Source organism: Arachis hypogaea, chromosome 12, assembly GCF_003086295.3.
Source record: "Arachis hypogaea cultivar Tifrunner chromosome 12, arahy.Tifrunner.gnm2.J5K5, whole genome shotgun sequence".
NCBI classification, from domain to species: domain Eukaryota; kingdom Viridiplantae; phylum Streptophyta; class Magnoliopsida; order Fabales; family Fabaceae; genus Arachis; species Arachis hypogaea.
Genome location: NC_092047.1, coordinates 95,044,375 through 95,056,244, shown reverse-complemented (window position 1 = coordinate 95,056,244; position 11,870 = coordinate 95,044,375). Strand labels below are relative to the sequence as shown.

The 11,870-nt window shown below is 36.8% G+C and overlaps 1 non-coding gene across 1 annotated transcript; it reads right to left on the bottom strand.

Moving 5' to 3' along the window:
• Nucleotides 1-2,139: 2,139 nt before the first annotated feature.
• Nucleotides 2,140-2,247, bottom strand: LOC112730995 (small nucleolar RNA R71). Its single transcript, XR_003166792.1, has one exon. It is a non-coding gene; the product is annotated as a small nucleolar RNA R71 (small nucleolar RNA).
• Nucleotides 2,248-11,870: the final 9,623 nt, after the last annotated feature.

Here is an 11,870-nt window from a genome sequence, read left to right as displayed (position 1 = left end):
AAAATCTTTCAAAAATCTTCTCACCTGTTTTCGAAAAAAAAAATGTTTTCAAAAATATATTTTTCTTCAAAAATTTTAAGAATGAATTCTAGTGTTTCATATAACATGTTTTAGAGCTTGACTGGCCATGAAGCCATGTCTAATTCCCAGGATTTTGATTGAGGACTATGAATTCATTACTTCCTTTTTCCCAAATGTTTTCAAAAAAATTATACAAAAAAATCCAAAAAAATTAGAAAATCATAAAAATCAAAAAAATATTTTTTGTGTTCTTGTTTGAGTCTTGAGTCATGTTATAAGTTTGGTGTCAATTGCATGTGCATCTTGCATTTTTTCGAAAATTTCATGCATTCATGGTGTTCTTCATGATCTTCAAGTTGTTCTTGGTAAGTCTTCTTGTTTGATCTTGATGATTTTTTGTTTTGTGTCCTTTCATGTTTATCATATGCATTCTTGAATTCTTAGTGCGTAAGCATTAAAGAATTCTAAGTTTGGTGTCTTGCATGTTTTCTTTGCATTAAAAATTTTTTCAAAATTGTGTCTATGATGTTCATCTTGACATTCAAAGTGTTCTTGGTGTTCATCTTGACATTCATGGCATTCTTGCATACATTCATGTTTTGATCTAAAAATTTCATGCATTGCATAATTTTCATGTTTTCATAAAAATTCAAAAAATCAAAAAAATATCTTTCCCTTTTTCTCTCATCAAATTCGAAAATTGAGTTGACTTTTTCAAAAATTTTTAAAAATCAAAGTTGTTTCTTATGAGTCAAATCAAATTTTCAATTTGAAAATCTTATCTTTTTCAAAATCTTTTTCAAAAATCAAATCTTTTTCAAATTTCTTAGTTATTTTCGAAAATTCCAAAAATCTTTTTCTTATTTTTATATAAAATTTTCGAAAATAACTAATCAATTAATGTTTTGATTCAAAAATTTGAAGTTTGTTACTTGCTTGTTAAGAAAGATTCAAACTTTAAGTTCTAGAATCATATCTTGTGATTTCTTGTGAATCAAGTCATTAATTGTGATTTTAAAAATCAAATCTTTTTCAAAAACTAATTTCTATCATATCTTTTCAAAAATATCTTCTCATCTTATCTTTTTCAAAAAATTGATTTCAAAATATCTTTTCTAACTTCCTAACTTCTTATCTTTTCAAAATTTGTTTCAACTAACTAACTAACTTTTTGTTTGTTTCTTAACCTTTTCAAAACTACCTAACTAACTCTCTCTCTCCAATTTTCGAAAATATCTTCCCTCTTTTTCAAAAATTTCTTTTTTATTAACTAATTATTTTTATTTTTGATTTAAAAAAAAATTTCGAAAAAAAATACTAACCTTTTTCAAAAACTATTTTCGAAAATCACTAACTCATTTTCAAAAATTGTTTTCGAAAATTCACTTCCCCCTCTCATCTTCTTCTATTTGTTTATTGATATACTAACATCTTTCCTTCAACTCACCAAAAATCCGAACCCCCTCTCTCTCTGAGTTCAGATTTTCTTTTCTTCTCTTCTTCTACTCACACAGGGATCTCTATATTGTGGTATAAAGGATCTCTATTATTATTATTATTTTTCTGTGCCTTCTTCTTTGTCATATGAGCAGGAGCAAGGATAAGAACATTCTTGTGGAAGCAGATCCAGAACCTGAAAGGACTCTGAAGAGAAAATTAAGAGAAGCTAAAATACAACAATCCAGAGATAACCTTTCAGAAATTTTTGAACAGGCAGAGGAGATGGCAGCCGAAAATAATAATAATGTAAGGAAGATGCTTGGTGACTTTACTGCACCTAATTCCAATTTACATGGAAGAAGCATCTCCATTCCTGCCATTGGAGCAAACAACTTTGAGCTGAAACCTCAATTAGTTTCTCTGATGCAGCAGAACTGCAAGTTTCATGGACTTCCATCTGAAGATCCTTTTCAGTTCTTAACTGAATTCTTGTAGATATGTGATACTGTTAAGACTAATGGAGTAGATCCTGAAGTCTACAGGCTCATGCTTTTCCCTTTTGCTGTAAGAGACAGAGCTAGATTATGGTTGGAGTCTCAACCCAAAGACAGCATGAACTCTTGGGATAAGCTGGTCACGGCTTTCTTAGCCAAGTACTTTCCTCCTCAAAAGCTGAGCAAGCTTAGAGCTGATGTTCAAACCTTCAGACAGAAAGAAGGTGAATCCCTCTATGAAGCTTGGGAAAGATACAAACAGTTGACCAAAAAGTGTCCTTCTGACATGCTTTCAGAATGGACCATCCTGGATATATTCTATGATGGTTTATCTGAGCTATCAAAAATGTCACTGGACACTTCTGCAGGTGGATCCATTCACCTAAAGAAAACGCCTGCAGAAGCTCAAGAACTCATTGACATGGTTGCTAATAACTAGTTCATGTACACTTCTGAAAGGAATTCTGTGAGTAATGGGACGCCTATGAAGAAGGGAGTTCTTGAAGTTGATACTCTGAATGCCATATTGGCTCAGAACAAAATATTGACTCAGCAAGTCAATATGATTTCTCAGAGTCTGCATGGAATGCAAGCTGCATCCAACAGTACTCAAGAGGCATCTTCTGAAGAAGAAGCCTATGATCCTGAGAACCCTGCAATAGCAGAGGTAAATTACTTAGGTGAACCTTATGGAAACACCTATAACTCAACATGGAGAAATCATCCAAATTTCTCATGGAAGGATCAAAAGCCCCAACAAGGCTTTAATAATGGTGGAAGAAACAGGTTTAGCAATAGCAAGCCTTTTCCATCATCAACTCAGCAACAGACAGAGAACTCTGAACAAAATGCTTCTAATTTAGCAAATCTAGTCTCTGATCTATCTAAGGCCACTGTAAGTTTCATGAATGAAACAAGGTCTTCCATTAGAAATCTGGAAGCACAAGTGGGCCAGCTGAGTAAAAGGATCACTGAAATCCCTCTTAGTATTCTCCCAAGCAATACAGAAGAGAATCCAAAAGGAGAGTGCAAGGCCATTGACATAAGCGCCATGGCCGAACCTGTGAGGAGAGGAGAGGACGTGAATCCCAAGGAGGAAGACCTCCTGGGACGTCTAGTGATCAATAAGGAGCTTCCCTCTGAGGAACCAAAAGACTCTGAGGCTCATCTAGAGACCATAGAGATTCCATTGAACCTCCTTATGCCCTTCATGAGCTCTGATGAGTATTCCTCTTCTGAAGAGAATGAGGATGTCACTGAAGAGCAAACTGCCAAGTTTCTTGGTGCAATCATGAAGCTGAATGCCAAATTATTTGGCATTGATACTTGGGAAGTTGAACCTCCCTTGTTCATCAATGAACTAAGTGATCTGGATCAACTGACATTGCCTCAGAAGAAACAGGATCCTGAAAAGTTCATAATACCCTGCACCATAGGCACCATGATCTTTAAGGCTCTGTGTGACCTTGGTTCAGGAATAAACCTCATGCCCCTCTCTGTAATAGAGAAACTGGGAATCTATGGGGTGCAAGCTGCTAAAATCTCACTAGAGATGGCAGACAGCTCAAGAAGACAGGCTTATGGACAAGTAGAAGATGTATTAGTAAAGGTTGAGGGCCTTTACATACCTACTGATTTCATAGTCCTGGATACTGGAAAGGAAGAGGATGAATCCATCATCCTAGGAAGACCTTTTCTGGCCACAGCAAGAGCTATGATTGATGTTGACAGAGGTGAAATATTCCTTCAATGGAATGAGAACTTCCTTGTGTTTAAAACTCAAGGATCTCCCTCTGCAACCATGGAGAGGAAGCAGAAAAAGCTTCTCTCCAAGCAGAGTCAACCAGAGCCCCCACAGTCAAACTCTAAGTTTGGTGTTGGGAGGCCACAACCAAACTCTAAGTTTGGTGTTGAACTCCCATATCCAAACTCTAAGTTTGGTATTGGAGAGTCTCAACAAAGCTCTGCACATCTGTGAGGCTCCATGAGAGCCCATTGTCAAGCTATTGACATTAAAGAAGCGCTTGTTGGGAGGAAACCCAATGTTTATCTAATTCTTATTTTTATTGTTTTTCAGGTTTTCTTAGGTTCATGATCATGTGGAGTCACAAAATAAACAAAAAAAATCAAAAACGGAATCAAAAACAGCAGAAGAAAAATCACACCCTGGAGGAGCATCTGTCTGGCGTTCAAACGCCAGAACAGAGCATAGTTCTGGCGCTGAACGCCCAGAATGGGAGCATCCTGGCGCTGAACGCCCAGAACAAGCATGGTTCTGGCGTTCAACGCCAGAAATGGCAGCAAAGGGGCGTTGAACGCCCAAAATGGGCACCAACCTGGCGCTGAACGCCCAGAGTTGTGTGCAAGGGCATTTTGCATGCCTAAATTGGTGCAGGGATGTAAATGCCTTGACACCTCAGGATCTGTGGACCCCACAGGATCCCCACCTACCTCATCATCTCTCTTCCCATTCATGATCATCCCTTCTGTTTTCCATTTACCACTCACATCCATACAACCACTACCTTCAAAATTCAACATCTCTCTCCCACCCAATCCCACCCATATGGCCGAATACACACTCCCATCCATCTCCTCCATATCTTCTTCTTATTCTTCTATTCTTTCTTCTTTTGCTCGAGGGCGAGCAACATTCTAAGTTTGGTGTGGTAAAAGCATAGCTTTTTGTTTTTTCCATAACCATTGATGGCACCTAAGGCCAGAGAAACCTCTAGAAAGAAGAAAAGGAAGACAAAAGCTTCCATCAAGGGTCTATAGCTCAGTGGTAGAACATTTGACTGCAAATCAAGAGATCCCTGAGATACCTTAGGGGTTACATTTTCTTCCACACAATTATTGGAAGCAACTAAGGGTGGAACATCAAGAGCACTCCATCATGCTCCATGAAATAAGAGAAGATCTAAAAGCAATGAAGGAGGAGCAACAAAGGCAAGGAAGAGACATAGAAGAGCTCAAGGACATCACTAAGGTGGACTCATTCCTTGTTCTTACTTTCTCTGTTTTTCATCTTCTATGTTATGTGCTTATCTATGTTTGTGTCTTCATTACATGATCATTAGTAGTTAGTAACTCTGTCTTAAAGTTATGAATGTCCTATGAATCCATCACCTCTCTTAAAATAAAAACTGTTTTAATTCAAAAGAACAAGAAGTACATGAGTTTTGAATTTATCCTTGAACTTAGTTTAATTATATTGATGTGGTGATAATGCTTCTTGTTTTCTGAATGTATGCTTGAATAGTGCATATGTCTTTTGAAGTTGTTGTTTAAGAATGTTAAATATGTTGGCTCTTGAAAGAATGATGACTAGGAGACATGTTATTTGATAATCTGAAAAATCATAAAAATGATTCTTGAAGCAAGAAAAAGCAGCAAAGAGCAAAGCTTGCAAAAAAAAAAAAAAGGCGAAAAAAAAAATATAGAAAGAAAAAGCAAGCAGAAAAAGCCAAAAGCTCTTAAAACCAAGAGGCAAGAGCAAAAAGCCAATAACCCTTAAAACCAAAAGGCAAGGGCAAATAAAAAGGATCCCAAGGCTTTGAGCATCAGTGGATAGGAGGGCCTAAAGGAATAAAATCCTGGTCTAAGCGGCTAAACCAAGCTGTCCCTAACCATGTGCTTGTGGCGTGTAGGTGTCAAGTGAAAACTTGAGACTGAGCGGTTAAAGTCAAGGTCCAAAGCAAAAAAAAAAAAAAAAGAGTGTGCTTAAGAACCCTGGACACCTCTAATTGGGGACTTTAGCAAAGCTGAGTCACAATCTGAAAAGGTTCACCCAACTATGTGTCTGTGGCATTTATGTATCCGGTGGTAATACTGGAAAACAAAATGCTTAGGGCCACGGCCAAGACTCATAAAGAAGCTGTGTTCAAGAATCATCATGCTGAACTAAGAGAGTCAATAACATTATTCGAAATCTGAAGTTCCTATAGATGCCAATCATTCTGAACCTCAATGGATAAAGTGAGATGCCAAAACTATTCAAGAGGCAAAAAGCTATAAGTCCCGCTCATATGATTGAAGCTCTGTTTCATTGATAGTTTGGAATTTATAGTATATTCTATTCTTTTTATCCTATTTTGATTTTCAGTTGCTTGGGGACAAGCAACAATTTAAGTTTGGTGTTGTGATGAGCGGATAATTTATAAGCTTTTTGACACTGTTTTTAGTATGTTTTTAGTAGGATCTAGCTACTTTTAGGGATTTTTTCATTAGTTTTTATGTTAAATTCACATTTCTGGACTTTACTATAAGTTTGTGTGTTTTTCCGTGATTTCAGGTATTTTCTGGCTGAAATTGAGGGACTTGAGCAAAAATCAGATTCAGAGGTTGAAAAAGGACTGCTGATGCTGTTGGATTCTGACCTCCCTGCACTCAAAGTGGATTTTCTGGAGCTACAGAACTCGAAATGGCGCACTTCCAATTGCGTTGGAAAGTAGACATCCAGGGCTTTCCAGAAATGTATAATAGTCCATACTTTGGCCAAGAATTGACGATGTAAACTGGCGTTCAACGCCAGCCTTCTGCCCAAATCTGGCGTCCAGCGCCAGAAAAGGATACAAAACCAGAGTTGAACGCCCAAACTGGCACAAAAACTGGCGTTCAACTCCACAAATGGTCTCTGCACGTGCAACACTTAAGCTCAGCCCAAACACACACCAAGTGGGCCCCGGAAGTGGATTTATACATCAAATACTTACTCATGTAAACCCGAGTAGCTAGTTTATTATAAATAGGACCTCTTACTATTGTATTAGGCATCTTTGAACGCATTGTTCTTAGACCATAGGGGCTGGCCACACGGCCATGCCTGGACCTTCACTTATGTATTTTCATACGGTAGAGTTTCTACACTCCATAGATTAAGGTGTGGAGCTCTGCTGTTCCTCAAAGATTAATGCAAAGTACTACTGTTTTCTATTCAACTCTTCTTACTTCTCTTCTAAGATATCCATTCGCACCCAAGAACGTGATGAAGGTGATGATTATGTGTGACGCTCATCATCCTTCTCCTTTATGAACGCGTGTCTGACAAACACTTCTGTTCTACATGAATTAAGCTAGAATGAATATCTCTTAGATCTCTTAATCAGAATCTTCGTGGCGTAAGCTAGAATGATGGCGGCATTCAAGAGAATCCGGAAAGTCTAAACCTTGTCTGTGGTATTCCGAGTAGGATTCAATGATTGAATGACTGTGACGAGCTCCTAACTCGCGATTGCAGGGCGTTAGTGACAGACGCAAAAGGATAGTAAATCCTATTCCAGCATGATCGAGAACCGACAGATGAATAGCCGTGCCGTGACAGGGTGCGTGAGCATATTATTCACTGAGAGGATAATATGAAGCCATTGACAAGGGTGATGCCTCCAGACGATTAGCCGTGCCGTGACAGGGCATTGGATCATTTTCCCGAGAGATGACCGAAAGTAGCCATTGACAGTGGTGATGTATCACATAAAGCCAGCCATGGAAAGGAGTGAGACTGATTGGATGAAGATAGCAGGAAAGCAGAGGTTCAGAGGAACGAAAAGCATCTCCATTCGCTTATCTGAAATTCCTACCAACGATTTACATAAGTACCTCTATCCCTATTTTATTATTAATATTCGAAAACCACATAACTGTTTTATATCCGCCTGACTGAGATTTACAAGGTGACTATAGCTTGCTTCATACCAACAATCTCCGTGGGATTCGACCCTTACTCACGTAAGGTATTACTTGGACGACCCAGTGCACTTGCTGGTTAGTTGTATCGAAGTTGTGACAATTATGAATTAAGATCAGAGCACCAAGCTTTGGAGCCATTACCAGGATTTGTTTGAGCCTGGAGATCACAATTTCGTGCACCACACACCCTGAAGGAATTCACTCCCTGGAAGCTGAGACACATGTGAGATGCAACGCCATATAAAGGGTGTGCAACGCCTTGGATGCTTTTGGAAGTAGCGTGTAACGCCCTAATAGGTGTGTAACACTGTCCCATCAAATGAAGGTGGTGTTTAATGCCACTACTTAGCGTTAAATGCCCAAGCCCAAGATCATGCTCAAGTTACATGCCAGTAAGTCCACGTGCAACACCAATGATAATTAACAAGGCCCATTCTAATTTTTGTTTGAAGATTGAAGAAGATTCTGTTGTGATTTTATTTTGACTTGATTTTGTTTTAGAATTTGAATTATTAGAAGTTATCTTAATTATTCTGATTAAGATAAGATTTAGTTTTTGAATTAGAAGAAATCCTAGATTTAAATAAGTAAAGATTCTTCATAGAAAGGACATCAGTTTTTCCTCTGCACAATTTCTTTTAATTATTGTTTTCCATTCTCCATGAGTAACTAATCCTTTTTTCAAAGGGTTAGTAGCTCTGTTTATGTTTCTATGGATTATTAATATAAGTTTTTGTTTATTTTAAAGTATTGCATTGATCTGTTTGATGATTGAGTTATTCGTTTTTCATCCTTAGAGGATTAATAGTATTTAAAGGAATGTTAATCCCATTTTAAATTTATTTATTACTTCGACAGAACTAATATCCAAATTATGCTTGAAAACACTTTCACATGACTTTTTGAATTCAACTAGACATAGTGTTTCAATTAGTGTGCGATAATAAATAATTTTCAATTACTCTAATTTTGAATATGTGACATATAATTCGGATTAGAACGAATTTTGAAAATTGTGTCTTCTCATAAGATTCAATCGGACAGGACTAGCTTGGATACATGACATATAATCTGACCTAAGGACTACTTTTGAATCTTATGAGGAACTGAATCAGATTTGTACTTAATTGATTGATTGACCAAGACATTGGCGGTTGGTTAATTGAGAAGAAACTAAGGAACCAAGACATTGGAAATCAGTTAATTAAAGTTCGTAGTGAAAAGATCTTTGCATGCTTTAGAATAGGTAAACAAGATTTGATTTTTCTAGGGTATAAACATCTCCGAAGCCCTTGATATTCTCTATTATTATTCTTTTTCAATCAACATTTCTACCTCAGAAGCACTGAACTTCTAAGATTCCAAGAAAGACACAACTTTGCCCTCATCAATACCAGGTTTTATCTGATGTAATTAGAAATTTAACTTGATATTTGCATGTTCAATCCTTTAATCCTCGTGAGAATGATATCCACTCACCGTGGTATTACTTGAATGATCCAGTGTACTTGTTAATATCTGTGAGCTTCAATTTTTGCTCATCAAGTTTTTGGCGTCGTTGCCGGGAATTAACTGAGATTGACAAATTTTGGCTTGAATTGAGTAGATTTCATTATATAAACTCACATTTATACACTTAAATAGCATACTTTTGTGATTTCTCTCTAAATTGCACCTAAGTGTGAAAACATGCTATTTTATGCTTGATTTGATTAATTTAATTCTACTTTTATTCCATTCGATGTCGTAATATATTTTGTTGAGTGATTTCAGGTCAATTAGGCAAGAATGGCTTGAGAAAAGTGGAAGGAAAGTATGCAAAATGGGAGAACACAAAAAGAAACAAGGGAGATACACACACTGAAATGTGCGTACGCACAACATTCAGTGCATACGCACAAGTCTGGGAGCATGACTTCATTAAAAAGTCACGTGGCTCGCGATTTGCGGGGGTCTTTTGGCCCAATTTTGGATGCCCAGAGGCTGAATAGAAGCTCTTTCAAGGGGGAAACATTCCAAACCAACACACAATGCATTTTATTTAGTTTTTAGCTTGTTTTGAGTGAGATTTCTAGAGAGATAGGCTCTCTCCTCTCTCTAGGAATTAGGGTTTTAGGTTTAGGTTTCTTCTTAGTTTAGAATTTGATTCTTGCTTTCATTTAGTTTTATCTACAATTCTTGTTATAACTTTATAGTTCTTGTAGTTTTCTTTTATTATTACTCTCTATTTTGATACTTTTTATGTTAATGCACTTTTGTTAATTTAGAGTTTCTTTAATGCAATTTTGATGTTTTATATTTCTTGATGTTTATTTGAGTGATTGTTATTATTTTTTTTGCAATTGGTAGCTATAGATTATTATCATTATTGCAATTTACATTACTTTTCTTTTATGCATATTAGGTGTTTGATAAAATGCCACTTTCAATTTTAGAGTAGAATTTTATATTCTTGGCTTGGGTTGAGTAATTGGAGACTCTTAAATTGTCAAATTCTTTTGTTGATTGGTGATTGAGGACTGCTAGTTGACTTGAATTCCACTAAAGCGAATCTTTGATTAGGACTTACTAGCGTTAATTTTGCTCACTTGACTTTTCTTCATTTGTTAAAGGTTAACTAAGTGAGAGCAAAAGATAACTACCATCACAATTAAGGATGATAATGAAGATAGGAATTTGAATTCTCACTCTTTGCCAAGACCTTTCTTAGTTGTTAGTTTACTTTGTTGCAATATACATTTCTTGTTCATCATTCTCAAAAACACCAAAAATATCTCATAACCAATAATATGGACACTTCCTTGCAATTCCTTGAGAGATGACCCGAGGTTTAAATACTCTCGGTTTTTATTGGTTTGACTTAAGTGACAAACAAAATTAAACTTTGATTGAGGGTTATCTATCGGTTTGGATCTATACTTGCGATGAGATTATTTTGTGAAAATTCCTAACCGACGATTTTCCTATCGTCAAGTTTTTAGCGCCGTTGCCGGGGAATTGTAAATGTGCGCTTTTTATTGGTTATTGTATATATGTTGATATTGTGAATAACTTAATTTTTTGTTCTTTGCTAGTTTTTGTTAGTTTTAGGAGTTTGTTTTCATTATTTCTTATTAGCTTTTGTTTTTATTTTCTCTTGCTATTATGAATTCTCACCACTTTGGATATGAGTTTGGTTCTAACTATGTTGTAGAAAATGGGAATTACAATGAGGATATGCATCAAGAATGGGACAATCAAAGGTGGGAGGAGCCATATGCTTATGATCAACCCTCTTGGCAACAACCTCCTCCGGTTTCATATAGTTACAACCCACCCCCAATGCATACCCATATGACCCCCCTCTTCAACTTTGTTCTCAGCCACCATACTCACAAGTCTCATACCACCAAACACCTCCATATGATCCTAACCCATATCCACCATACCAACAACCATATAAGCCATATGAACCATACATAGAATCACCCCAATTCCAATATTAATACTCCCAAGAACCACCACCTCTATATACACCATCTCTATATTCTCACCAAGATGAACCACCTCCTTATTATGAACCATTTATCCCAAACAATGAATTCTTCTCTCCACCTCAAACACTCATGGATACCACTCTCATTTCAATTCTCCAAGAGCAAAGGAAATTTCATAGCATTCTTCAAGAGCGACATGAAGCTCAAAAGAGGCAAGTAGAATTCATGGCTACCTTGACTAAGGTAATAAGCAACTTAGCCTCACAACGCTTAAGCACTCAAGGCACTCTCATGGTCACATGTAGAGAATCAAATGAAGAACGGAGTATGAAAGAAAGGTTAGAAACTCCGATGGAGAACAAGGAGTGAGATTTTGTATTGAAACAAGTGGAGGAAGCCGAAATAGTTGAAGAGGAAGAAGTAGTTGAAGACTTAGGAGAGTTAAAAGTCCATGGGAATCTAAAGTTGTAGAGCCCTCTGAAGTTGGAGAGGTTGATCAAGAAATTGATTCAATCATTGATGAGTTTTTATCTACACTAATTAATCCCCTAAATGATTTTGTTGAATCCTCTCCCATTGGACATGAAATAGATGTCATAGAAAAATGTACACAACCTCTCATACCCTTGGTAAGTAATGAGGAAAAGATTGGATTGGAAGAGAATTGCCAAGAGGTGGAGGTCATCAAAGAAGAGTATAAGGGAATGGAACTTGTAAGACCATTAGAAACACTTCTCTCCAAGTCATCACC